This window comes from Macaca thibetana, chromosome 7 (genome assembly GCF_024542745.1).
Source record: "Macaca thibetana thibetana isolate TM-01 chromosome 7, ASM2454274v1, whole genome shotgun sequence".
Lineage (NCBI taxonomy): Eukaryota > Metazoa > Chordata > Mammalia > Primates > Cercopithecidae > Macaca > Macaca thibetana.
Window position 1 is genome coordinate 62,207,982 of NC_065584.1, and position 27,075 is coordinate 62,235,056.

A 27,075-nucleotide genomic window follows, 5' to 3' on the forward strand; every position below is an offset into this window, starting at 1 on the left:
CACAAAAAGAGTGACAGTGGTAGAGCTTCAGAGATCCTGTGGTCCAGTCCACTGGGAAATGGGAAATAACTGCTCTTTTTATCTTGTCTTGATGCTCTATTTTTTATCACTGTCTTGCTTTCTTCCCCATAACATCAGCCTATAAATCTGTCTCAGAACTAAAAGTTTCTAATTGGGACCTCTCATATCCACATAGTATCACAGAAAAAACAACTCTGAATCATCCCTGTCCCTGATTTAATAATAGCTAACATCCCATAAATTGAACATTGTAATAAAAGTATAACAGAGCCTTCTTAGAGCATTGTTCTGCTCTTTAACAAAAAAATTTAAGGGGTTATAAAAAGTTTATGAGAATTTTACCTTATGGTTAAGCTAATTAAGATTATATAAATTTGTTTACAAGGCTTTATTAAGAATTGGCTTTAACATTAATAGTACACTAATGCAAAGGTGAAATTTGGCTTTCTCTTTTGAACAAGATTTTCCTGTAATATTAAAAGATAATGAAAGGTTTTCGTTTGTCCTCCTGGGTAAATGGCAGGAAAAAAGGAAGAAGGCAGACAAAAGAGACAGATTCAGGTGACCTCATGCTGTCTTTATTGGGTCTTGTTGTTTAGAAAGCTGATTCTCTCCTCTATCAGTGAACGTGGGTTTTGCCATTAAAAAAAATTTTTTTGAGTCACCAGTTTGGCTAAATGAATAATCTGTGATCTTATTTTGTGATAGCCAGTGTTTTACACTTTGATATTTGACAGACTTTCCAAAATCAAATTATAAATTATGTCTCCTTCTGACCGAAATTGACCTTTTAGATATTAGGTCCCCTAAAGTCCAAAAATGGCATATTTGGTATAAAAATCATATGGGAAGCATTGTCAAATATGAAATGGTGTTTGGCTTTCTTTAGGCTGTATTTGTACAATATGTGTTATTGGTATATGTTCCAGAATTATGGGAAACTCCTATAATTGTGACATGACTTAGTATACATTATTAATAATTATAATTGTTATGTAAAATTGTTGCATGCCACAGAAGTAGCCAAAATTTCTAGTCAGTTGTGGCTTTAATAGTAGCTATCCTAAGACTTTTGCCATCCACAGACAATTGTTGTCTTGCTTTGATCCTTTTCAAAAGGCAATTTATAATCAGATATAGGACTCTGACAGTACACATAAATGCAGGTCTCTGATAACTTTAGAAATTATGCTATTGGAAGAGAAGAAAAAAACAAACTTCTAGGACTCTCGTAAGGAGCTAATGTATTAAACATGGCTAATTCTTTTGTTTCTAAGAGTCAAGAAACTTTTGTCCTTTTGAGCTACTACAACTTTTAGCAGTTGAGTAAAATGTAACTCCTGTGAGCAAAATTTGAAGCACATTGCTTTCTCTCTACCTGATTTCTCCAGAACTGTGTGTGAGTACTCTCAACTTATGGCAGTATAGTTATTTGGATGAGTGCATTGAGAATCTGTTTTCTTTTATAACAGAACACAATTAGAGAAAGTGGTCATTTTACCAGGATTTGGATTGGAATGGCATGCTTTCAGATTTCAACAGACTGCTTTAAGGAATCAAATTTGACTTATAGAGCCAATAAAAGACCCTCAGGAAAGCTGGCCTCATACCTTGTCTCTGCATTCCCTGTAGAGGACTCCTGACCCATGGTAAGTAAAGCATGTAACTTTCTGACAAGCCAGGAGCCCCAAGTTATCTTAGGACCTTGAATGGAGGAAAATTCAGGCAAAGTGAAAGAGATAAATCCATGGCTGGACTTCAAGGCTTTAAAAAGTACAATCTGAGATTCCTTATAGAACAAAGTTTCAGCAAAGCCAAAATTAAAAGAGCCTATATGGCAAATAATTATTCCCACTGCACTTTATGTAAATAATCAGCCAGAGCACAATAAGACTAAAACTTATTTTGCAAGTAAATTTGACTTACTATGATTTATTTTTAATAAAAATGGGGCCGGGCGCGGTGGCTCAAGCCTGTAATCCCAGCACTTTGGGAGGCCGAGACGGGTGGATCACGAGGTCAGGAGATCGAGACCATCCTGGCGAACACGGTGAAACCCCGTCTCTACTAAAAAAAATACAAAAAACTAGCCGGGCGAGATGGCGGGCGCCTGTAGTCCCAGTTACTTGGGAGGCTGAGGCAGGAGAATGGCGTAAACCCGGGAGGCGGAGCTTGCAGTGAGCTGAGATCCGGCCACTGCACTCCAGCCCGGGCGACAGAGCGAGACTCCGTCTCAAAAAAAATAAATAAATAAATAAATAAATAAATAAATAAATAAAAATGGGTACTGGAGAGAGAAAAATTATGCTTCAAAAAAAAACTATAGTACAACTGTTAGCTGTTCCTGAGTTTTTTTCCTGCACTTTGGACTAAATCTTAAATTATTTGTGGGCTACAAGTCCCCAAACTAATGCTTTCAAATCTTTACTTTTAAAACTGGAAACTGCACTCCTTATTTTAGAACTCATTATTGACCTTATAGTATGCTGTTTGCTTAAAAGGTGTACTTAAACTATAAATGAGAATACTAACACCTTTGCCATGCAAGCCTTGGAACCCCAGCCCAGCCTGCTGGAGTATACGCAAGACAACTGCAAAGCGGTTCCACTCCTCTTACCTAGAGGTCAACACCTACCCCACTATGCCCTGGTAAGCAGGAAGAAGTTAGAGTGGCCTTCCTCCTTTTTCCATCTTAATTAGCCCACACCTTAAGATTAAGGCATTACAAAACCCAAAGGGAGGGATTGAAATTGCCCCTGCAAAATTATAACTGAGACAGTGAAAGAGACCTGACCTAACCAAATCCATCTTGCTTCTGACCTCCAAGCTGTCCTTGTTCATTCCTAGGCATAGACTGAACTAACTTAGGGAGGAACTTAGTTTGTAGTTTATAGTTTAAAACAAAGAGGACAACAGCCCCTTCCCCAAAAGAAGCCCCCTTCTTGCCTGGGGACTAGGCTGCCTTTGTAAGATTAATGAATTAAGCAGATGATTAGAAATTATGGTTTAGGAGTCATGAAGTTGGAGGCTACAAGATTCTGACTCTCCCCAAATTGCTCCTGGGGATAACATCACTATTATAAGACCTAAGATCAGTGCCTGAGATATTCTGCAGGTCCTGCACTTTATGGATCAGCTGGCACCAGCCAGATCAATAAACTGACTCATCAGATCTTGTGGCCCCCACCAAGGAACCGATTCACCACAAGAGGAAAGCTGAGAGTCCTTATGATTTCATCTCTGACCCAACCATTCAGCACACCCGACTCACTGTCCCCCGCCCCCCCACTCACCTTAAAAACTGATCCTCAAGTGCTCAGGGAGACTGATTTGAGTATTAATAAAACGCCCTCCCCCCAAAAAATAGGTAACATCTCCAAAGGATTTTAAAATTATGTTCAGTAACCCTATGGGTGTGATCTTTTGGAAGAATGGGTGTTTTTCTTCTTTTGCTTTGATTTGTGTTCGGCTGGGTTTGATACTATTGTTTGGGTTTTTTTTTTTTTTTTTGTAATTATAACTCGTGATAGGATTTAGTAACAAAAACAAATTCAAAAGAATAACATAATGAGACTACATACAACACACATGCATGCATGCATGTGCACATATTATATAATCAAAACCCAGATTCAAAAGAGTCAGGATTGGTGGGGGACGGTGGCTCATGCCTGTAAATCCCAGCACTTTGGAAAGCTGAGGTGGGCAGATCACTTGAGACCAGGAATTTGAGACCAGCCTGACCAACATGGTGAAACCTCGTCTCTATTAAAAATACAAAATTAGCCAGGTGTGGTGGCAAAAGCCTATAATCCCAGCTACTTGGGAGCCTGAGGCAGGAGAATCGCTTGAACCTGGGAAGCGGAGGTTTCAGTAAGCCAAGATCGTGCCATTGCACTCCAGCCTAGGCAACAAGAGCGAAATGCCTTCTCAAAAGAAAAAAGAAAAAAAAAAAAGAATCAGGATCTAAAAGAAAAGATATCAGAGAAACATCAGAGTGGGATATTAATTGTCACTGCAATTAATATAAACTTTATCTTTTTTTACCATATTGATTTTTTATCATATTAGTGATTATTTATCTTATAATACCATTTAATCTTCAAGAGATAGAAGTACTCATATTTGAAAACAGTTTTAATTATGCATTCCAAACAAACCTTCTATTTTAATCATTCAAAATGTAAAGTGAATATTTATTCTAATGCATAAAGTTGAAATTGTATATATTGGGTTTCACATTGGCTTCATTCAAAACTAACATGAGTCATTTTTAAATTCTATAATTATGACCAAGTGATGTTTCGCAAATAAGGTTAACTGTGTATCCATCAATATTCATTGTTAAAAAGTTAGAAACACCACATAACTGTCTTAATCTACAATCTCATATTTCTCATCTCAGGTGGCCCAGTAATGCATTTCAGATGCAAGAAGGACTTCAACAACTGTAGTGTCTGGTTCATATTGATAGTATTCCTCATAAAAAAAATTTAAAATGACAACCTAAGTTGGTGTGAAAAGGCACAACCTAATGGTCTGAGATACTGTTCTTTCTTTCTGACCTCAATCCATCATCCAATAACATAATGTTACCATAAGTGAACCAAGACTGAGATTTATGCATATTGAAAATTGCCTAGCAGTTCTAGAAAAGCACATGCCATAATAACGTGCATTAAAACTTTTCTTATTTGGAAAGCTCAATTTACAGTTACTCTCACCAGGCTTAGGTAAAGCAAAATCTATCTATCTATACCTTATTAACTGAAAGTCTCAAAAACAACCACTCATTTCCCTTCCTGGATTTTTCCAGGATTTTTGCAGGAAGGGAAATGAGAGACAATAAACGCAAAATTAGTTATCAATCTCTCCTTTGGGGAAGGTCCTCAGTGGTCCAGAGGAGTCTGGTTTTTATGCTTTAACTTATGCTCACCCAGTGGCTTACAGGAAAGTGGAAAGGGAGGCAGTAAATCAAAATGCAAGGAAGACTCTCAAGAGAAGAATGGAACATTCCTAATTCCTCAAAAGTTTCCTACTTCTGGTCAATGTCAGATCACACAAAGTTATTTTACATTGGAAAGGGAGGAGAGCTAGTGCTGGAGAAAAAAAATAAAAAAAGAAAAGGAGGAAAATAACTCCAAAGGAGAATATCCGTACTCCTCCAATTGCCCAATTGTCCAACTCCACTTAAGCTTGTGGCAAATGCAAAGTCCACTGGGCCAGCAATGAAGCAACAGCCCTACTGGAGTCCTGACTTGTGCCCGCTCTTGCCTCAGTGGCCACAACTATGTGCCTCCCATTCACCTGGACCTGGGCTGACATGTTTTATTAAGTAACAGCCTCGATTATTCAAATGAGAAAAATCTGGCATTGATGCCTAAATCACAGACACCAGACAAATGACAGACATCTTTTCTCTCTGCCCTGCAGGTGTGGCATACACCACAATAATTTCATGAGAGCCTTTCAACCTTTTTTTTTTCAGTAAGACATAATCATAAATGTAACAAACAGTTCTAATCAAATAGATTAGGCTCCTAAACTTTTAATTCAAATAAGAAATTCAACATGTGTTTTTCCTCTCTGCATGTTACAGGTAAGGAACTGCCAATAATTCCCTTCTCACTTAATGTCTGTTAAGCTTTTCAACTTCCAAGTATTTTTATCTTCAGAAAAAAAGAATGTTGATTTAAATATTATTTTCAGAACAAAAAATTATTATGTAAGATGAGCAAAAGATTGCAGATTTTTTAGAGGTTACAGGTTACTTTCCCAGAACATGGCAACAATGCGTGAAATTCAGGCATCTTACAAGATTCCTTTGCTAAAAATAAACTTTCCAAGAGTGGTTTTATGACAAAAATAAAATTGTGCCCATGTTTCTACAGATATAGAGGAAGAGGGAATATTTTATCTTTCTTATCATGCTGAGATTTTCATCAGCTGTTAGAAGTCCCTACAGTTTTACTGCTAGTACCTGAATTTCATAAATTAGCATCAAGAGAAAAATAAAGGCTAGGCTGAAAAGCTCAAAACTTACAAAACAGAAAAGGGAAAAGGCCAAATAAGATTATTAATACATGAAAATTGGGAAAATCAGGGCATGAAATGTTTTCCAACCTCATCTGACAACTCAGTAACATCAGAGTTAGAAAAGTAATTATAATTGCTCATATAAAGGGTGCAGGATTACATGGGGGAATCATGATATCTGCATGGATATTTTATGTTCCAGAAGTCTAACTCAGCCAAAAAATGTAAAGTTAACACATTAATTCTAGATATTTCTCTCATTTAAAAAGTTGGTAAAACTATATATGTACTCATGTGAAATATAAATGAATTTTTAATTCCTTAAAGGAATTCAGCATTATATAAAAGGAATTTGAGAACTAGTATGCAATTCTGAGGATCAAGGCCCTTTCTAGAAGCATAAAATATTCAATTAACTATCCTGTAGAATTTTTAATTGTGACATTGAAATCCTAAGCAGAGCATTAAAGTCTATTATTCTTTATGAAGTAGTATTTTCCAGGACTGTACACACTGTCAGTTCTATAACTGCACTTTAGGGTGCAATTTAAGGTTTTGGTTTCATTCTCAACTCATGTTAAAAGGTAATGTTTAATTCCAATTAAGCTACTTTTCATATAATAACCAATAAAGCATAATTTCAAACCAAGAAAATATTATATTTCCTTAATTTAAAAGGATGATTATTTTTAATATATCAGGACAACATCTTACATGATTTCAAAATCAATAGGATGTTCCAAATTCCCAATGCTATGCTATAACACGTTTTTTTCAAGATGTGCTTTTTGGCTCATTTCTTTCCTTTACACACTCAAAAAAACAGGTCCTCCACCTACTTCCAGGGAAGAAGGCAGCTCTGCACAATTGTGCCATTGACACAGAATGGAGGAAGCCTGAAATAGAATGTTGACCACCACTAAGCAATTCAATGAAAAGAAGTAACCCAGGCTATAAGTCAAAAGGAGGTAATCTAAATCAAATCAAATCTAAGGTAAATCTAAATCAAAAGAAGGTAATATTAGCACCATTAATTTACAAACTCTATGATTTGGGGCAAGTTTACTTAACTCTTTTAAGCCTCAGTTTCCTTGTTTATAAAATAAAAATAATGATAATACCTATTTCATAGGGATGCTATGAGAATTACGAGTTAATACACGTATAACACTACACTCAGCACCTGGTACCTAGAGAGTGATCATTAGATGTTTACTTTTTCTTACATTAAAATTCTGATCAATCATTTGGGCATTTCTATGTTCAGTGTAACTCCAGGATAATAAACAGCTTCGAACATATCTATAGCTCCAATCAATTGGCAGCAGCTGCCTAGAGTAATCAATTAAGAATAACCAATGAAGTATCATTTGAAACAAAAAAAATATTATATTTGCTCAATAAAAGTGGAGACGTATTTTTTAATATATCAGAACAACTTCTTACAAAATTTCAAAATCAGTAACATTTTCCAAATTTGAATCTGAGTTCAGGGGAAAAGAGTTATTAATTACTATTCCTTACTGTGGGCACGAAATAGTGTAATAACATGTTTTCCATCCCTGGTATAGGTATGTGTTTGTTGTCATGTTAAGTAATACTTTCTGTGTAAAGAAATTGTTTGTTTTCCACTTAGTTTCACCTTTGTGTGAACAGGAAAATCCACTCATAGATGTGAAAGGGCAACTGTGTGAGCAAATCTACAGAAAGTTAATAAATCAGTTTTGGTCCAGGATACCCTAATTTAAACTGCCAATGCAATACTGCCAAGAAGGTTCAACTGACTGACGGATCATCACAATAAATGTTTACATTTTAAAATAAATACATTATGTAGAAACATCAGGTCTAATATTTTTGCATATTGAAAAACATGTAGATTCCTTTTCGCAGTGTATGAGGAATGCTGGAGATCACATGCATTAAGACAGTTTTTGAAAAGTAGTGATTTTTTTTAAGAAATGAAACATTCAAAACAGATCAGTCACAAGCTCTACATCCTACCACATTGCTGTCAACTTCCCTAGTTTAAAAATAGGTATGATTTTAGAAAAAGCAAGCAATGCAGAAGAGAATATAATTTTTAAAATAATTTTAAAACAGCTCATCTGCTAAATTCATATTACATAAATTTAGTAGATTTATAAAAGATGTTTTTCAACAATTCAAACTGAGTCTTATTCAATATTTATCCTGTGCTACAGAGAATGTATCGAAGTTTGGATTTGCTACCACTAAAGTAGCATAGTTAATTACAGCACCCACTAAGACATGAAAAATTGAGTCATGTTTCCCAAAATGTTAACATAGCCAACATGTTTAATTTACAAACTTAAAGTTATTCCTAATTCTGTTGCCACATGTAATGTAATTACAGGGCTTTTATTGCAACACAATGCTACTGCCCATAGTTTGGCTAATATGCATTTTCTATTTAATTCTCTTTATGCTATAACACATCTTCCTTGATAGATAAGCAGAATATTCCACTATTACCTATAAACTTATATTTCCTTCAGGAATGGCCCTATGAAGAATTTAGTGTAAAACAAGTGCTCTAGTGCAATTTGTATACAATGCATTTCACTAGATTAGTATTTTAAAGAAAAAAGAAACCTTTGTATTTTAGTATTAGAATAGGGTGTATCTAGGCTGGGCACGGTGGCTCACACCTGTAATCCCAGCACTTTGGGAGACTGAGGCCGGCTGATCACCTGAGGTCAGGAGTTCGAGACCAGACTGGCCAACATGGTGAAATCCCACCTCTACTGAAAAGTATAAAAATTAGCCGGGCGTGGTGGTGGGGGCCTGTAATCACAGTCACTCGGGAGGCTGAGGCATAAGAATCGTTTGAACCCAGGAGGTGGAGGTGGCAGTGAGCTAAGGTCCTGCCACTACACTCCAGCCTGGGCAACAAAGTGAGACTCTGTCTCAAAAAAAAAAAAAAAAAAAAAGAATAAGATGTCTCTAAAAATCATAGAATATTAAAGACTGAAGACTGCTTAAAACAGTAGCTACCAAGGTTTTAACCAGTAAGGACCTCTTTTTAATTTTTATCTAAAATGACTTATGCTTTCCTATATCAAGTGGAGGAAAAAAAAAAAAAAAAAAACTCATGCACTGTTAGTGGGAATGGGAATGTAAATTAGTACAGCCATTGTGAAAAACATTATGGAGATTTCTCAAAAATCTAAAAATAGAACTACCATACAACCCAGCAATCCCACTAGTGAGTATTTATCCAAAGAAAAGGAAATCAGTTTATTGAAGAGATACCTGCACCCCTATGTTTACTGCAGCTCTAATCACAATAGCCAAGATATGAATCAACCCAAATGTCCATCAACAGATGAATGGATAAAGAAAACGTGATATGTATACACAATGGCATACTATTCAGCCATTAACAAAAAAGAGGGAACTCTTGTCATTTGCAACAACACGGATGAGCCTAGAGAACATTATGTTACATGAAATAAGTCAGACACAGAAAGATAAATACAACAAGTTCTCACTCATATGTGGGAGCTAAAAATAAAAAAAAAGGAGCTCACAGAAGTAGAGAGTAGAATAGAGACTTTTAGGGTTTAAGTAGGAGAGTGGGGAGAGGAGGATAGGGTGAGGCTGGTTAATGATAAAAATTACAGCTAGAGGCCGGGCGCGGTTGGTCAAGCCTGTAATCCCAGCACTTTGGGAGGCCGAGACGGGCGGATCACGAGGTCAGGAGATCGAGACCATCCTGGCTAACACGGTGAAACCCCGTCTCTACTAAAAAATACAAAAAACTAGCCGGGCGAGGTGGCTGGCGCCTGTAGTCCCAGCTACTCGGGAGGCTGAGGCAGGAGAATAGCGTAAACCCGGGAGGCGGAGCTTGCAGTGAGCTGAAATCCGGCCACTGCACTCCAGTCTGGGCGACAGAGCGAGACTCCGTCTCAAAAAAAAAAAAAAAAAAAAAAAATTACAGCTAGATAGGCCAGGTGTGGTGGCTCAGGCCTGTAATCCCAGCACTTTGGGAGGCCGAGGCGGGTGAACCACTTGAGGTCAGGAGTTCAACACCAGCCTGGCCAACATGGTAAAACCCCGACTGTACTAAAAAAAAAATACAAAAATTAGCCGGGCATGGTGGCATGCAACTGTAGTCCCAGCTACTCGGCAGGCTGAGGCAGGAAGATTGCTTGAACCCAGGGAAGCAGAGGCTGTGGTCAGCCAAGATGGTGCCACTGCACTCCAGCCTGGGCAACAGAGCAAGACTCCATCTCAAAAAAATAAAATAAAATTACAGCTAGATAGAATAAGTTCCAGTGTTATGTAGCACTGAAGGGAGAATATTGTTAACAACAGGTTAGTGTATATTTTCAAAAAGCTAAAAGAGAGGATTTTGAATGTTTACAACACAAATAAATGATAAATGTTTAAGGTAATGGATATGTTAACTGCCCTGATTTGATCCTTGTATATTGCATACATGTATCAAAATATCACTGTAGCCTATGAATATGTAGAATTTTTATGTATATTACTATATTTTAGTTTATGCATATAAATATATATTTTATATAAATATATATATTTATATATAATACTATAAATAAATGGTTAATCTTTCCTATATGAAAAAATACATTTAGAAAACTAATGATTAATTTTTCCATTCAATATATGCAGACATAAATGCCCGTTTTCCAGTGGGCTTTAGGAATACTGAATAGGAGCCGGGCACGGTGGCTCAAGCCTGTAATCCCAGCACTTTGGGAGGTCGAGACGGGCGGATCACGAGGTCAAGAGATCCAGACCATCCTGGCTAACACTGTGAAACCCCGTCTCTACTAAAACATACAAAAAACTAGCCGGGCGAAGTGGCGGGCGCCTGTAGTCCCGGCTACTCGGGAGGCTGAGGCAGGAGAATGGCGGGAACCCGGGAGGCGGAGCTTGCAGTGAGCTGAGATCCGGCCACTGCACTCCAGCCTGGGAGACAGAGCGAGACTCCGTCTCAAAAAAAAAAAAAAAAAAAAAAAAAAAAAAAAGGAATACTGAATAGGTCAGGCACAGTGGCTCATGCCTATAATGCCAGCACTTTGGGAAGCCAAAGTAGGAGGATTGCTTGAGGCCAAGAGTTTGAGTCCAGCCTGATCAATATAGTAAGACCTTGTCTACAAAAAATAAAAAATTAGCTGGGTGTGGTGGTGCACACCTGTAGTCCTAACTACTTGAGAGGCTTAGAGAGGAGGATTGCTTGAGCACAGGAGGTCGAGGCTGCAGTGAGCTGTGATCACACCACTACACTCCAGTTTGTGCAAAAGAGTGAAATCCTGTTCCCCTTCTTCCAACAAAAAAAAGAAAAAAGAAAAAAGAAAAGAAATATTGAACATAGCTCAAGGGCCAGTGTGAGCATGGTGCACTGATAGAGTGCGATTTCTGGAGTCAGGTGCCTAGATTTAATCCTAGATCTACCACTTACTAGTTGTGTGATCTGTGCTTGTTTCCTTAACAATAAATATCATAAGAATAATGAGAATAACTACCTCCTTGGAGTAAATACTAATATTTATGTTTAAAGCCCTAAAAACAATGCCTGGCAGATAGTAACTGCTCATTAAGTGTGAATTATTATATGAATATTACCATGTTAGTCCCTGAAGCAGGAACCATCTTTGGAACTCATCTAGTCTATGTCCGCCTAATTCAAGTGTCCATTTCTAAAACAGTCTTAACTAATGGCTATCCATTTCTCTCTTGAATATGACCAAACAACAGGTAATGTATCAGTTATCTATCGGCACAGTAATATTGCATAAAAACACCTCAAAACACAGTAACTTCAAACCATAAGCATTTATTTAGCTTATAATAAATAAATGGGTCAGCAATTTAAACTGGGCTTGCCTTGGGCAATTCTGGGCTTAGTTGTACTCAACTCAAATGTCCAGAGGACAGCAGGCCCTCAGATGATTTAAGAAGGCTTCAACTGGGATGATGAGGGTGACATTCTGCCCTATGTACATCTCATCGTTCAATCATATTGACCAACAATATTCACGTGGTGCTGGCAAAGGTGCAAGAGAAAACAAACACCAATGTGCAAGCCTACTTCAATCCTCTGCTTGTGTCACATCTGCTAATATCCCATTGGCCAAGCAATTCACATAGTTCAGCCCAGAGTTAAGGGGCAGGACAGACCACCCTGCCCTCAGCAGGAAGCACTACAAAGTTACATGGAAAAGGACATGGATGCAGGGAGTGGTAAAAGAGTTAGGTCATCAATGCCATCATACACAGAGTGTGGACTAGATCAAAAGGCAGTCCTTTACAATTATTAGACAGATATGCTTGGGGCTAAGCCAAACCATCCTTCTCTTAAACTTCTGTGGTTTCTTCTAGTTAATTCTCTGGAGCCATGACTGTGTAAGTCTAATCATTCTTCTATATGACATTAAGTGCCATTAACATATTTAGTTAGGTTCCTCATAAATCCTATCTTCTGCAAGATAAAAGGAAAATCAATCCCTTCTATTGTACTTAATATAACTTGAGAAATGATCTTGCTTTTACTGTCAATGTTTCTCTTAAATCATGGTACTTTATACATGTCAGATGAGGTCTAATGTTACCTACATTATTCTGGGTACTGTACATCTATTATAGCATTTAAAAAATAGTATAGGCTTTTTTGCTTTCCTATCACATTGTAAACTCACACTGAGCTTGCAGATAAAAGGCCCAAGTGTTTTGCATGAAGTATTAGTGAAGTAAACTCCTCTGATTATAATTTCTCATAGAACGACCCAATAACACACTTTCCTGAGTATAGGCTTTAGTTCACAATGAATCAGTATGACTTTGCCATGTTTTTTGTTGCTATTTTATAAATGAATTGATCAGTCTATCCCAAATGCTAGTCCCTAGTCAATTGCCTTAATGATACATTTTGGTCCTGTAATACAGCTTTATTAGGACTTCCTGCATTAAAGAATGGATTTGGACCTACTGTGCTTCCATCAGAGGTGGTTTATGTAATCTTATAAACTTAGAGTTGGAAGGGCAATTTGAGATCATCAGCTCCAACCTCCTACCCAATATGGATAATGTTGAGTAGTCCTAACAGGTGAATCAGGTCAATGTCTGAAGAACTCTAGTGTAATGCCCTGTTTGTGGTAATCCATTTCCTGGTTACAGGGACATTAGAACAAGTTTGCAGGGAAGGGTATCCTTATCTAGTTCCTTATATTTCTAAAGGCTTTTCAATTTCAAAGTGCTTCCTTATCGATTATCTAATTTTATCTCCTTTAATCCACATACTCACTGATTTCCAAAATTACTTTAATAGGGCAAAAATCTTTGATTTAGCAATTAGAAACATTTGAAAATTCTAATACCTCTATGAGAATAAAAATATTGATTTATCTTTACATTAAGATTTAAATTATTCATAGCAGATTCTTTCTCCAATGGATTTTTATAGAGTGGTGTGAAGCCACTGGGATACTTGAAAAGGAACAAATTAAGTTTCAAATAAACCTTACACACTTCAAAACTTTGGCTAGGTGGGAAAGTAGTGATAGGTTAGAAGAGTAGTAGAAAAATGTCAGAGAGATTTAACTGTCCATTGAATAAAACTGCATAACAGAGATGAGTTAAAAATTACCACAAGCGACTATTTTTGTTGCTATAGGACAACATGGTGAACAACCAATTATGTGACACTGAAATTGGAACTGTCAGCTCTTAGCACTTATTTCCTTTGGCCACGATAATGGAAGAAATGAGAGTACATGCTGGGGCAAAGAATCAAATCGCTGATAATGAAATAATAACATTTTTGAAGAAAAACAGATGCAACCACTAAATTAATGAAAATAGGAAGAAAACATTCAAACTTTGCTTTATCCCCAATTAAATCACTCATTTCCAGGTTGTGAGTGTTCTCCCTACAGAAAGGAACTATAATGGAAGTTCTCTCTCTTTTGGTTTAGGTTTGCTCTGCTCATTCTGTTGTGTGAAGGATGAGAATAAGAACTTTCAGAAGTATGTAACACCCTCAGCATGTGAAAAATCCCAGAGAAGGAAAAATTGTATGTTTTGGATTAAATTATTAAGCTGTATTCTCTCCTTCACATTCCAAGTTTAACACACACACACACACACACACACACACACACACACACACACATACTTCCCAGAAAGACATAGGGGAAAGTTTTATTTCCCCTACTAGATTTGCAATGCAGTTGAACTACTTTTAATTTTCAAATGATAATCCAACTTCTTGGACATATGTCAACAAAACCATTGCTTAAACCTAACGTGCACATTTCCTGTCTCAAAGAATCTTCTTGTGCTGCTTTTCCAGACAAACCATCTTTTCAGGTCTCCAGTTGACACTGAGATCCATCCAATGTAGTCCTACCACCTACTAACAACCCACTTACCATGTCTCATTGTGAATTATTTGTCTACATGTCTGTCTCCTCTACCAGACTGTGAGCTCCAGAGGGCAAGAATTACTTTTTGTTTGATTTTTATCTCCAGTGACTAGCACAGGTTCTCATACGTGGCATTTTTTTTGAATAAGTGAATAAATGGAAGCATTCTGCATCATCATCCTCCTTTCATTCCTCCTTTCACTTCACCTCCCGCAGCCACTCAGGTTGACTCCTAGCAGCAATTGGATAGGTAAAAGTATGAATTAGAGGCTGGGTGCAGTGGCTCAGGCCTGTAATCCCAGGTCTTTGGGAGGCCGAGATGGGAGGATCACTTCAGGCTAGGCATTCAAGACCTACCTCATCAACATAGCGAGACCCCATCTCTTAAGAAAAGAAAAAGAGAAAAGTATGACTTGGGAGAAAGGGACAAGATGGCTGACTAGACACAGCTGGAAGCACCTCTTCCATGGAGAGGAACCAAAATGTCAAGTAAACCTCCACACCTCAATCAGATTTTTTGAGGGAAAATATTAAAAGTCAATACAGAGGTGACACAGACACTGTGGTTGAAGAGGGAGGAAGCAAGGCAGCCTGTTTGTAGTCCGTGAGTGCCAAGACCAGCCCAAGGACCTGGACCAGACCTAAGGAAGGGGTGAGTGAAGGAACCCTGGACCACTGCATTCCCATGACAGTCTTCTGAGATCCTAGCTACAGGAGTTGCCATGACCCTCACAGACCTCTGGACTGGCAGGGGAAGCTGCACAGAGAACAAATAGAGGCACAGCTTGAACCTATGCAGAGTCCAAAAGGCTTCACTGTGCTGTATAGTTGCAGCAAAATATAGGCATAGGATCCCATCTGCCGAGGTTATCCTTCTTGCAGTGAGAGGTTGCAGCACCTGCTGTCTGCTCAGCTGGGGGCTAGCAGGGTCTGGGTATATTCACATGCTCAAGACAGGCCCTATTCCCATTGCCGCAGGATTCAGGTGCATCTGATCCATGTGCCTTGTTGCCTGCTGGTCCCTATCAAGGCCACCTACCTGGCCATTTCTGCAGGAGGGTACCCACAACACAGCCTTCACTGCCCCACCTGAGAGTTGTATTGGCAGCCTGGGGGGCAGTTCTGCACCCCCATAACAGTGGGTGCTTGACCCTGAGGGACCAACAGAAAAATCTGTGGACCTGATCCCAACTCCTCAGGACTTGAGCACACTGTCCTGGGGTACTGAGCTGAGACTTGTGGCCTGATCTCAAGTAGGGGAGAAGCTCCCATGATCAGAACACAGAGAAGAGTGTGGCATAGGTTCATGTGCCAGCACAGAAGTTAGGTGAACCTCCTTTAGTAAAACTGGACCAGGAAGGGCATGCGTGGCCTGATAGCCATGGCTTCTTCCCCAGGGAGTCTCACAGCCTGGAATGCCTGGAACAGCTCAGCAATCTTGGCACAGATGGCTTCACACTTCAGTCAGATTATTTGAGGGAAAATACTAAAAGTCAAGAGAGAGGTGTCAACACAGACACCATGGTTGAAGAGGTGTCTCTGACATTCACCCCGACAGAAGGCCCTAGCCATTTGGGCCTCCCGCCAGGGTGAATGCCAGCAACCAGCTGGGTCAGGGGCGCACGAGCTGGGCAAGACCCACAGCCACCTGATGGTCTGAAAACCCCAGGCCACAGGCACCATACCAGTGGTATATCAGCAGTGCCACTGCCCTGCCTGGGAATCCTCCACCCTTGATCTACTGCACCACCAGGCCATCCGAACCCCACAACCCACTCTGACTTTGGCAAGCACAGAGGACCAGCAGGTTCCCAGATAATTGCGGTCACCTGGTGATCTTACCCTCAGCATGAACCACCCCTGAGGAAGTGGGGATTACAGCCCACCAAAGCCCCTTTTGAGAAAAAGGAAACATGGACACAGCACACACAGCTGAAGAGGGCACCACCAAGGCCCAGGAACAGACTTGGAGAGGTAGTCCTCTCTTCCTCCTGACCCACATCCTCTCCCCAGTACACTATTGCAGACATACCGAAATACAAAAGGGATGACTGCAAGTAGGGGGCACACTTTTCAAGTTTATCTGGCACCTCTGCCCCCACTGAAGACAACTGGAGCTGCATAAGAGCTTATATGCCAACTCCATCATTTAAGCATCATCTACTAGACTGCAGCCTGAATTATACCACCAAACAAAAATATACTGCTGCAACAAGCAATGCCTGTAAAACCTACCACAGAAGTCTATCTGAAACCAAGGAACCCATACAGAGCCTTGGCTTTCTGAAGCACCCAGAAACAAAGTCAATCAATTATACCCAACATAGACCACAATCATACCCACAAGGGAAACATAACAAAAACTCAAGAAAGCCTCATCCAAATCACAGCAAATTCAAAAAGAAAAAGAAGCATCAGCCCCTCAAATGAGGAGGAATAAGTGCAAGAACTCCAAAAATACAAAAAGCAAGAGTGTTTATTCACCTCCAAATGTGAATCTATCGCTAGCTCCCTAGCAATAGATCTTAATCAGATTGAAATGTCTGAAATGACAGACATAGAATTCAGAATCTGGATGGCAAGGAAGCTCAATGAGATCCAAGAGAAAGTTGAAGTCCAATCCAATGAAGCCAGAATAACAATACAAGGTTTAACAAATGAGATGGCTATATAAAAAAAGAACCAAATGGAACTTTTGAAATTGAAAAATTCACTGCAAGAATTACAAAATACAATTGGAAGCCTTAACAACAGACTAGACAAAAGCAGAAGAAAGAACTTCAAAGCATGAAGACTTGTCCTTTGAATCAATCCAGTCAGAAAAAAAGTAAGAATTTTTTTAAATGAACAAAGCCTCCAAAAACTATGGGATTATGTAAAGTAACCAAACCTATGACTCATTAGCATTCCTGACAGAGAAGAGGAGAAAGTAAGCCATTCGGAAAACATATTTGAGGATGTAATCCTGGAAAGTTTCCCCAGTCTCACCAGAGACATTAATATGCAGATACAAGAAATCCAGGGAACTCTTGCAAAATACTATAGAAGATGACCATCACCAAGGCACACAGTCATCAGACTTTCCAAGCTCAACAAAAAGGAAAACATCTCAAAGGAAGCTAGAGAAAAGGGCCATATTAGATATAAAGTGAATTCAGTCAGACTAACAGTGGGCTTCTAACAGTGGGCTTCTCAGCAGAAACCAGAAGACATTGAGGGCCTATTTTAGCATTCTTAAGGAAAAGAAATTCCAACAAAAAATTTCACATCCTTCCAAGCTAAGCTTTATTAACAAAGGAGAAATAAAGTCTTCCCCAGACAAGTAATCACTAAGGGAATTTGTCACCACCAGAATGGCCTTACGAGAGAGGCTTAAGGGAGTTCTAAACATGGAAATGAAAGAACAATACTTGCTACCACAAAAGCACATGTAACTACATAGCCTGGAGGGCCTATAAGCAACTACACAGTCAAGAATACAAAACAAGTAGCTAGAAACACCAGGACAGGAATAAAACCTCACATGTAAATATCAACCTTGAATGTTAATAGCCTAAGAACTCCACTTAAAATACATACAGTGGCAAATTGGATTAAAAAACAAGGCCCAGCTTTCTGCTGTCCTCGAGACCCATATCACATGTAATGACACCTATGGTATCAGATAAAGGAATAGAGAAAGATCTGTCACGAAAATGAAAAAAAAAAAGGGCAGAGATTGCTATTATTGTATCAGATAAAACAGACTTTAAACCAACAACAGTAAAAAAGGACAAAGAAGGGCATTACATAATGATAAATGATTCAATTCAACAAGAAGATTTAACTATTTTAAATATATATATATGCACCCAACATAGAGCACCGAGATTTATAAAACAATTACTACTACAGCTACAAAACAGACTTAGACAACTACATAATATTAATGGGGGAACTTCAACACCCCACTGAGAACATTAGACACATCACTGAGGCAGAAACTAACAAATTTAATACTTAAATTCAACACTTGATTGATTGAACCTAATAGGTACCTACAGAATTCTCCACCCAACAACCACAGAATATGCATTCTTCTCATCTGCACACAGAACATACTCTAAGATTGACCACATACTCAGTCATAAAGCAAGTCTAATAAATTCAAAAATACTAAAAGCATAGTAAGCATTTTCTTGGACCACAGTGGAATACAAATATAAATCAGTACAAAGCGGAACTCTCAAAACCACACAAATACATAGAAACTGAACAACTTGCTCCTGAATGACTTTTGGGTAAACAATAAAGGCAGAAATCAAAAAATTATTTGAAACAAATGAAAATAGAGATACAATATACCAGAACCTCTGGGATGTGGCAACAGCCACTTTAAGAGGAAAGTATAATGCTAAACACCTATATCAAGAAGATAGAGAGATCTCAAGTTAACAGCCTAACGTCTCACCTAAAGGAACTAGAAAAACAAGAATGCACTAATGAAAAATGAAAACTATGGGCCAGTATCCTTGATACAAAATCAACAAAACCTAGCAAACCAAATCCAGCAGCACATCAAAAAGATAATCTACCATGATCAAATGGGCATTATTCCTGAGATGCAAGGATGGTTCAACATATACAGATCAACAAAAGTGTCATCACATAAACAGAATTAAAAACAAAAACCACATGATTATCTCAATAGATGTAGAAAAAGCACTCAATAAAATCCAACATCCTTAATGATAAAAATAAAATAAAATAAAATCTAGGCATCAACAACCTAGGCATCGAAGGAATACACTTCAAAATAAAAATTGCCATCTATGACAAACTTATGACCAATATTATACTGAATGGTCAAAAGTTGAAAGCATTGGCCAGGCACGGTGGCTCACGCCTATAATCCCAGCACTTTGGGAGGCTGAGGTGGGTGGATCATCCAAGGTCAGGAGTTCGAGACCAGCCTTGCCAACATGGTGAAACCCCATCTCTACTAAAAATACAACAAATTGGCTAGGCATGGTGGCAGTGCCTGCAATCTCAGCTACTCAGGAGGCTGAGGCAGGGGAATCACTTGAACTCAGGAGGCAGAGGTTACAGTGAGCCAAGGTCACACCATTGCATTCTAGCCTGGGCAACAAGAGCAAAGACATGGAATCAATACAGGTGCCCATCAATAATGGATTATATAAAGAAAATGTGGTACACGTATACTTTGGAATACTACACAGCCATAAAAAGAGCAAAATTATGCACTTTGCAGCAACATAGAGGCTGCTACAGTCCAGTATCTTAAGCGAATTAACACAGAAACAGAAAACCAAATATCACATGTTCTCGCTTATAAGTGAGACCTAAACACTACATAGGCATGGACATAAAAATGAGAATAACAGGCCCTGGGGACTCTAAAAAGTGGGAAGGGGACATGGGGAACGGTTGAAAACTACCTATTGGATACTATGCTCACTATTTGCATGGTTCAATTGAAGCTCAAACCTCAGCATCATGCAATATATCCATGTAACAAACCTGCATGTGTAAATGTAAAAAAAAATTTAGTTTTTTTAAGCTAAATGTTTTTAAAAAAAAAAGTCTGACTTGGTATTTTCTCATATTAAGATTACTTCTCCTTCTTGTACTATTTCTCCCTAACTCCCAGCACCTAATTTGTATCCCACTATTGACTGCACCTTGATGACATTTAAGATGCTCACTAAGAATAGCATAAAGTATTAAACATAAAATATCTTCCACAAGATCCCTGACAAATAGTTGACAAGTCTCTGCTCAAATACTTGAGCTTCTAGTTATGGCAGAATTCCTTTAAAGAAAAATATCCGTTTGCAGGTAACTTTTTAAACAAAATATACCTTTCTGTCTCTCTAACATGCTCATGCTTCTAAATCAGCTGCTGGGGTGTCCTGGAATAAATATAATTCTTCTACATGAGAATCTTTCAGCTATTTAAAGATAAAATGAAGTCCATCCAAGTTTCTCTCCTCCATTTTATATATTTTCTATTCTCAACTACACCTCATGTGATACGGCTTCAATTCACTCTTCTCTGAATATACTCCAGTAGATCAGTCATTTTCAAAATGTGACAACTGGAATTAAACACAATCCAACAGATATGTTTTACAGGGAAGAGAGGATATCACTTCCTTTGTGATATGATCAATGTTTGCATTATGAGTTTAAGGGTTTTTTGTCAGGGGGTGTTTTGTTTGTTTGTTTTTGCAACTATATCACACTGTCACCTATTTTAAGTTTACAGTCAACAGTACCCCTAAGATGTTACCACATGTGCTACCTTATACATGATGCACAGGTTTGTTGATGGTTGTTGTTTAGTCACCTAAAAGAAAAGAAAAGAAAAAAGCAGCACTTTAACTCTAGTGTCAAAAAATTTCATTCTCTTAAATGTAACCTTCTATCTCCTGTTCCAGCTAATCAGGATCACTTAGATTTTAATTCTGTCATCTGACATATTAGCTATGTCTCCCAGCTTCATCATTTGCCAATTTAATGAGTATGTCATTTTAACAAAATAATTTTAAAATGTTGAACCCAACTTTTCAAAGACACATTACTAGAGATGTACCTTAGGCACTATTTGAACACTGCCTTCAAACCAGTTACAAATCCAGTTCCTGCATTTTTAATGTACAATGCCTTGAAAGCATGTTTATATTTTAGTGTGAAAGCTTTAAAAGATCAAAAGCCTGCAAGGCCAATAGAAATTAATTTCTAAAGATGAAATTTTTTGAGTTGTGAGAGAAAGTGTTCTGCCAGGAGAGTTCTTCTATTATAGGTGTCTGTTCATAAGCCTACACTGGTTAATCACATCCTTACCTAGGTTTTTAATTCCTTCTTTCCACAATGGTGATTGAATTGTGCTGAAAATTTATTAAAAGGATTGCCTTGAGTGAAACTGATTTGGAGAGATATGATCTGCTGATTTCTTTTAAACATAAACTCTAATATACATCATTTCTCATGCAAATATCCGTGAACAGCTCCATATAAAGAAGCTGAAGTGTTCCAGGTAATCATGAGCACTGTAACAATACAATATTAAAATGATTTCCTCATGTAAAATCTAGAAGTCAGAGCTTCCAGATATTTGGCTTGATTTTTAGCATGCACAAGTTACTATGATCATCTTCATTTCAGATTCATTGATTTTATTTCCATTTTTACAACTCTCCTATGTCATTGAATCTTCCCTGGAATCTATAGCCCTGACTCAGTGAAAACAAAGTGAATCACAAGCTATAGTTGTTTTATTTTTAGTACACAGCACAATCCTGAGAGAGTTGCAGATGTTCAGAGACAAAAACAACCACCACCACCTCATGTAAAGCCAAAATAACATTCCCTTGCACCTTAAAGTGAGGATCTCCTGTTGTCTGAATCTTAATAGATGTCAACAGAGACGGGGCAGCCATAACACTTTCAGGAGAAACTGTGCACTCTCTCTGTACTTTTCTGGCGCCTTTTTCGGCTTCAGAGAAAAAGCACAAATGGCAAAGGAGGAATACCACATTGATGAGCCAGGTTAGGCATCTACCGCACAATTTTATTACTTTTACACACAGGCTGTGTATGAAATGCATGAGGAAAATGGAAAACAGGGGTGGTGCCTTTCCAGCCAAAAGAAGCCCTTTTTATCAGAGAAGTCTGCTAAAATTATGCTGAATTACAAGCATGTAAAAAAATGGGTTCCAAACACCACTCTAAAGCTGTTTTTAAGCCAAGTGGTAGCTACTCATTTGGATAATAAAATGTTTGCCAATATAATTAATTCTAGTTTTTCTGCTTTCTATTTGCTTTAAAAAGTTTTATATTTAACCTAGACTGCTATAAGAATACAAACTAAATCTGAACTTAGAATATTATACCATTCAAGTGTTTCTTTTCCTCCACATGAATTTTAATTTAATGAAATCACATAACATTAGGCCTTATTATTTATTTATTTATTTATGTATTTATTTAAGAGACAGGGTCTCACTCTGTCATCCAGGCTGCAGTAGGTTGGCATGATCATAGCTCACTGCAACTTTGAACTCCTGGATTCAAACAGTCCTCCCATATCAACCTTCAGAATAGATAGTCTTGTAGTAGGACAACAGGCACATGCCATGCTCAACTAATTTTTTTTTTTTTTTAATTTTTGTGGAGACAGGGCCTCACTCTGTTGCCCAAGCTGATCTCAAACTCTTGACCTCAAGTGATTCTCCTGCCTCAGCCACCCAAAGTGCTGGGATTACAGGCATGAGCCACTGCACCTGGCCAGGCCTTATTTTTATAATACACCGAGTGTTTTTCTGTAAGTATGCCAAGGTAACTATAGTTCAGTAAAAAAATAGTTTTCTTCTTTACCTTTGGAAAGTAAGTGAGTACATAGCCTAATTTGTGATGGGGATTGGCCACAGCAATGGCAACTGCCACCAGAGAGTGACACCACCTCAGGACATCATAGGATAAAAAATACCACTCTGTAGAAGCAACTTCAGTGTAAGTCATATAAAACAAACACAACATTTTGAAACTAATTGGGTTTTTTTTGTTTAGAGACAGAGTTTAGCTGTCACCCAGGCTGGGATGCAGTGGCACAATCATAGCTCACAGCAACCTCAAACTCCTGGGCTCAAGGGATCTTCCTGCCTCAATCTCCCAAGTAGCTAGGACTATAGGTGTGTACCACCATGTTCAGCTAATTTTTTTTTCTTTTTTTTGTAGAAACAGGGTCTTGCTATGTTGCCGAGGCTAGTTTCAAACTCCTGGCCTGAAGCCAGGATCCTTCAGTCTCAACCTCCCAATACTTGGGATTACAGGCATGAGCCTCCATGCACAGCCCAATGAATGATCCATTTTTAATTTAAATGTCACACTATAGCAATGACATTTGCTGAGCTTCCTGATGGGTTCATGGCCCAAGTGTAAGATACAGTCAAACAGAATTTTAAAGTTGTATTTATTATATAATTGTAGAAATAGGATATTTTGGGGTATTTTTACTTGTGTCATTGTACCTTGCTATCAAAGTGTGGTTTGTAGATCAGTCCCATTGACTTCACTTAGAAGCTTATTAAAAATGCAGTACTCAGGCCCCATGCCAACTCCTGAGTCAGAATCTGCATTTTAAACACAACCCTGGTTCATTCATATGCACATTAAAGTTTGAAAAACATTATCATAGTACATTTTAAAGTATCTTCTAGCTCTGATCCTCCACAGCCAGAATCCTGCACTCCCATTTAAATAACTAAAACACATTAATAATAGATGTTTTATTGAATCTTGCATTCCTTTTAAATTAACCGGAATAAAAAATTGCATGAACTTGTCAAATAATGAACAAATAACTGACTATGGTGGCAAGAATGAGGGTTACATAAAAATTGTCTTTGGCCAGGGAAAACAAGTAACATCATTCATTCTTTCAGTATGCTAACTGCTCATAAAATTGCAAATGATGCTACTAAATAAGACAAAATGACACAGCTATACAGAAATCAAAGAAGCACATCTAAGACAAAGGCACAAAGAAAACTGTAATGCCAAATGCAAAATTTCATTTGAAATAGGAAACACAATAGACTTGTTGTGCAGAAGAGTGTATGGACATGACAGTGTAATAGAGAATCATGAGGCAAGTCCTTGTCTTTTGTCTGTCACCCTTCTTGTATGTTGTGGGGAGAAGCCCTATGTCCACAACTGCTCCCAAACAACCTTAAGCAATTAACCACTTCAACATTTTGTTGCTTTTCTTTTTCTTCTGGCTTTATTTTTTTGTAACTTTTATTTTAAGTTCAGGGGTATATCTTCAGGTTTGTTACATAGGTAAACTTGTGTCATGGAGGTTTGTTGTACAAATTATTTCATCACCCAGATACTAAGCCTAGTACCCATTAGTTATTTTTCCTGATCCTCTCCCTCCTCCTAACCTCCACCCTCTGATAGGCCCCAGTGTGTGTTGTTCCCCTCTATATGTACATGTGGTCTCATCATTTAGCTCCCACTTATAAGTGAGAACATGAAGTATTTGATTTTTCTGTTCCTACATTAGTTTGCCAAGGATAATGGCCTCCAGCTCCATCCATGTCCCTGAAAAAGACACAACCTTGTCCCTTTTAATGGCTGCATAGTATTCCATCGTGTATATGTACCACATTATTTTAATCCAGTCTAACATTGATGGGAATTTAGATTGATTCCATGTCTTTGCCATTCTAAATAGTGCTGCAATGAACATACACGTACCTGTGTCTTTCTAACAGAATGATTTATGTTTTGGGGGTATATACGAAGTAATGGGATTGCTGGGTCAAATAGTATTTCTGTCTTTATGTCTTTGAGGAATTGCCACACAGTCTTCCATAATGATTGAACTAATTTATACTCACACCAACAGTATATAAGCATTCCTTTTTCTCCACAACCTCACCATCTGCTGTTATTTTCCGACTTTTTATAGTAGCCATTCTGACTGGTGTGAGATGGTATCTCACTGTGGTTTTGATTTGCATTTCTGCAATAATCAGTGATGTTGAGCTTTTTTTCATATGTTTTTTTGGCCACATGTATGTCTTTTGAAACATGCCTGTTCAAGTTGTTGACAAAAAGTCAAACTCTGTAAAATATTTGGAGAGATATACTCTGAGCCAAATATGAGTGACCCTGGCCCATGACACAGCCCTCAGGAGGGCCTGAGAACATGTGCCCAAAGTGGTCAGGGTACAGCTTGGTTTTATACATTTTAGGGAGGCATGAGACATCAGTCAAATACATTTACAACTCAAAGTGGAGAGGGCTTTCAAGCTATAGGTAAATTTAAACATTTTCTGGTTGACAATTGGTTGAGTTTATCTAAAGACCTGGGATCGTAGAAAGGAAATGTTCAGGTTAAGATAAAAGATTGTGGAAACCAAGGTTCTTTAGAAGTCTTATAGTGGCTGCCTTTAGAGACAATAGATGACAAATGTTTCCTATTCAGATCTTTAAAAGGTGCTAGACTTTTAGTTAATCTCTTTAGGATTGGGAGGGCCTGGAGAAAAAGATCTAGCTATGTTAACAGAGATTCTTTACAGATGCAAATTTATCCCAACAAAGGACAGCTTTGCAGGCCCATTTAAAGATATGGCAAAGAAACACATTTTGGGGTAAAATATTTTGATTTTCTTCTTTGTCTCGTAAGGTTATGCCAAAGTCAGGTTGGAAAGTAAGTCACAAGATATAGGGTTAAATAAAACCCATCTGATGATAATTTATTATTTGTAGCACATGACTCCCCAGACTCCTTAGATAGGAATTTGGGCAAGATTAAAAAATCAGAGTTTAGTGCTCAAAGTCCGTTGCCCACTTTTAATGGGGTTTGTATCTTTCCTTGTAAATTTGTTTAAGTTTTTTTATGGATGCTGGATATTAGACCTTTGTCATATGCATAGTTTGCAAACATTTTCTCCCCTTCCATAGGTTGTTTACTCTGTTCATAGTTTCGTTTGCTGTGCAGAATAAACTCTTTAGTTCAATTAGATCCCATTTTTCAATTTTTGCTTCTGTTGCACTTGCTTTTGGAGCCTTCATCATGAAATCTTTGCCTGTGTCTATGTCCTGAATGGTGTTGCCTAGGTTTTCTTCTAGAGTTTTTATAGTTTTGGGTTTTATATTTAAGTATTTATTCCATCTTGAGTTAATTTTTGTATATCATGTAAGGAAGGGGTCCAGTTTCAATCTTCTACATATGGCTAGCCAGTTATCCTAGCACCATTTATTGAATAGGGAATCTTTTCCCCATTGCTTGCTTATGTCAGGTTTGTCGAAGATCAGATAGTTGCAGGTGTATGGCCTTATTTCTGGGTTTTGTGTCTATTTTTCTGTGTCTATTTTTGTACCAGTGGTGTTTTGGTTACTGTAGCCTTGCAGTATAGTTTGAAGTTGGGTAGTGTGATGCCTCTAGCTTTGTTCTTTTCGCTTAGGATTGCCTTGGCTATTCAAGCTCTTTTTTGTTCCATATGAATTTTAAAACAGTTTTCTCTAGTTCTGTGAAGAATGTCAACGGTAGTTTAACAGGAATAGCATGAATCTGTAAATTGCTTTGGGCAGTATGGCAATTTTAACGATATTGATTCTTCCTACCCATAAGCATGGAATGTTTTTTCATTTCTTTGTGTCATATCTGATTTCTTTCAGCAGTGCTTTGTAGTTCTCCTTGTAGAGACCTTTTGCCTCCCTAGTTAGCTGTATTCCTAGGTATTTTATTCTTTTTCTGGCAATTGTGAATGGGAGTTCGTTCCTGATTTGGCTCTCAGTTTGACTGTTGTTGGTGTATAGGAATGCTAGTGATTACTACACATTGATTTTGTATCCTGAAACTTTACCAAAGTAATTTATGAGCTGAAGGAGCTTTGGGACTGAGACTTTGGGGTTTTCTAGATATAGAATCATGTCATTTGCAAACAAGGATAGTTTGACTTCCTCTCTTCCTATTTGGATGCCTTTTATTTCTTCCTCTTGTTTGATTGCCCTTGCCAGGATTTCTAATACTATATTGAATAGGAGTGATGAGAGAGGGCATTCTTGTCTTGTGCCAGTTTTC

At 38.0% G+C, this 27,075-nt stretch overlaps 1 protein-coding gene and 1 long non-coding RNA gene across 4 annotated transcripts in view; one reads left to right on the plus strand and one right to left on the minus strand.

The window, feature by feature from the left end:
- Positions 1 to 27,075, plus strand: part of FKBP3 (FKBP prolyl isomerase 3) — a 466,553-nt gene that overhangs the window by 249,903 nt on the left and 189,575 nt on the right. The gene's annotated exons all lie outside the window — the stretch shown is intronic.
- Positions 1 to 27,075, minus strand: part of LOC126957891 (uncharacterized) — a 139,170-nt gene that overhangs the window by 72,287 nt on the left and 39,808 nt on the right. For 2 of the 3 annotated variants that reach the window (XR_007727002.1, XR_007727001.1), the window contains exon 3: positions 20,782 to 20,826. The exons of the other annotated variant lie outside the window; for it this stretch is intronic. This is a non-coding gene — a long non-coding RNA (uncharacterized LOC126957891). The remainder of the gene's footprint in view (positions 1 to 20,781; positions 20,827 to 27,075) is intronic. 3 annotated transcript variants of the gene reach the window in all.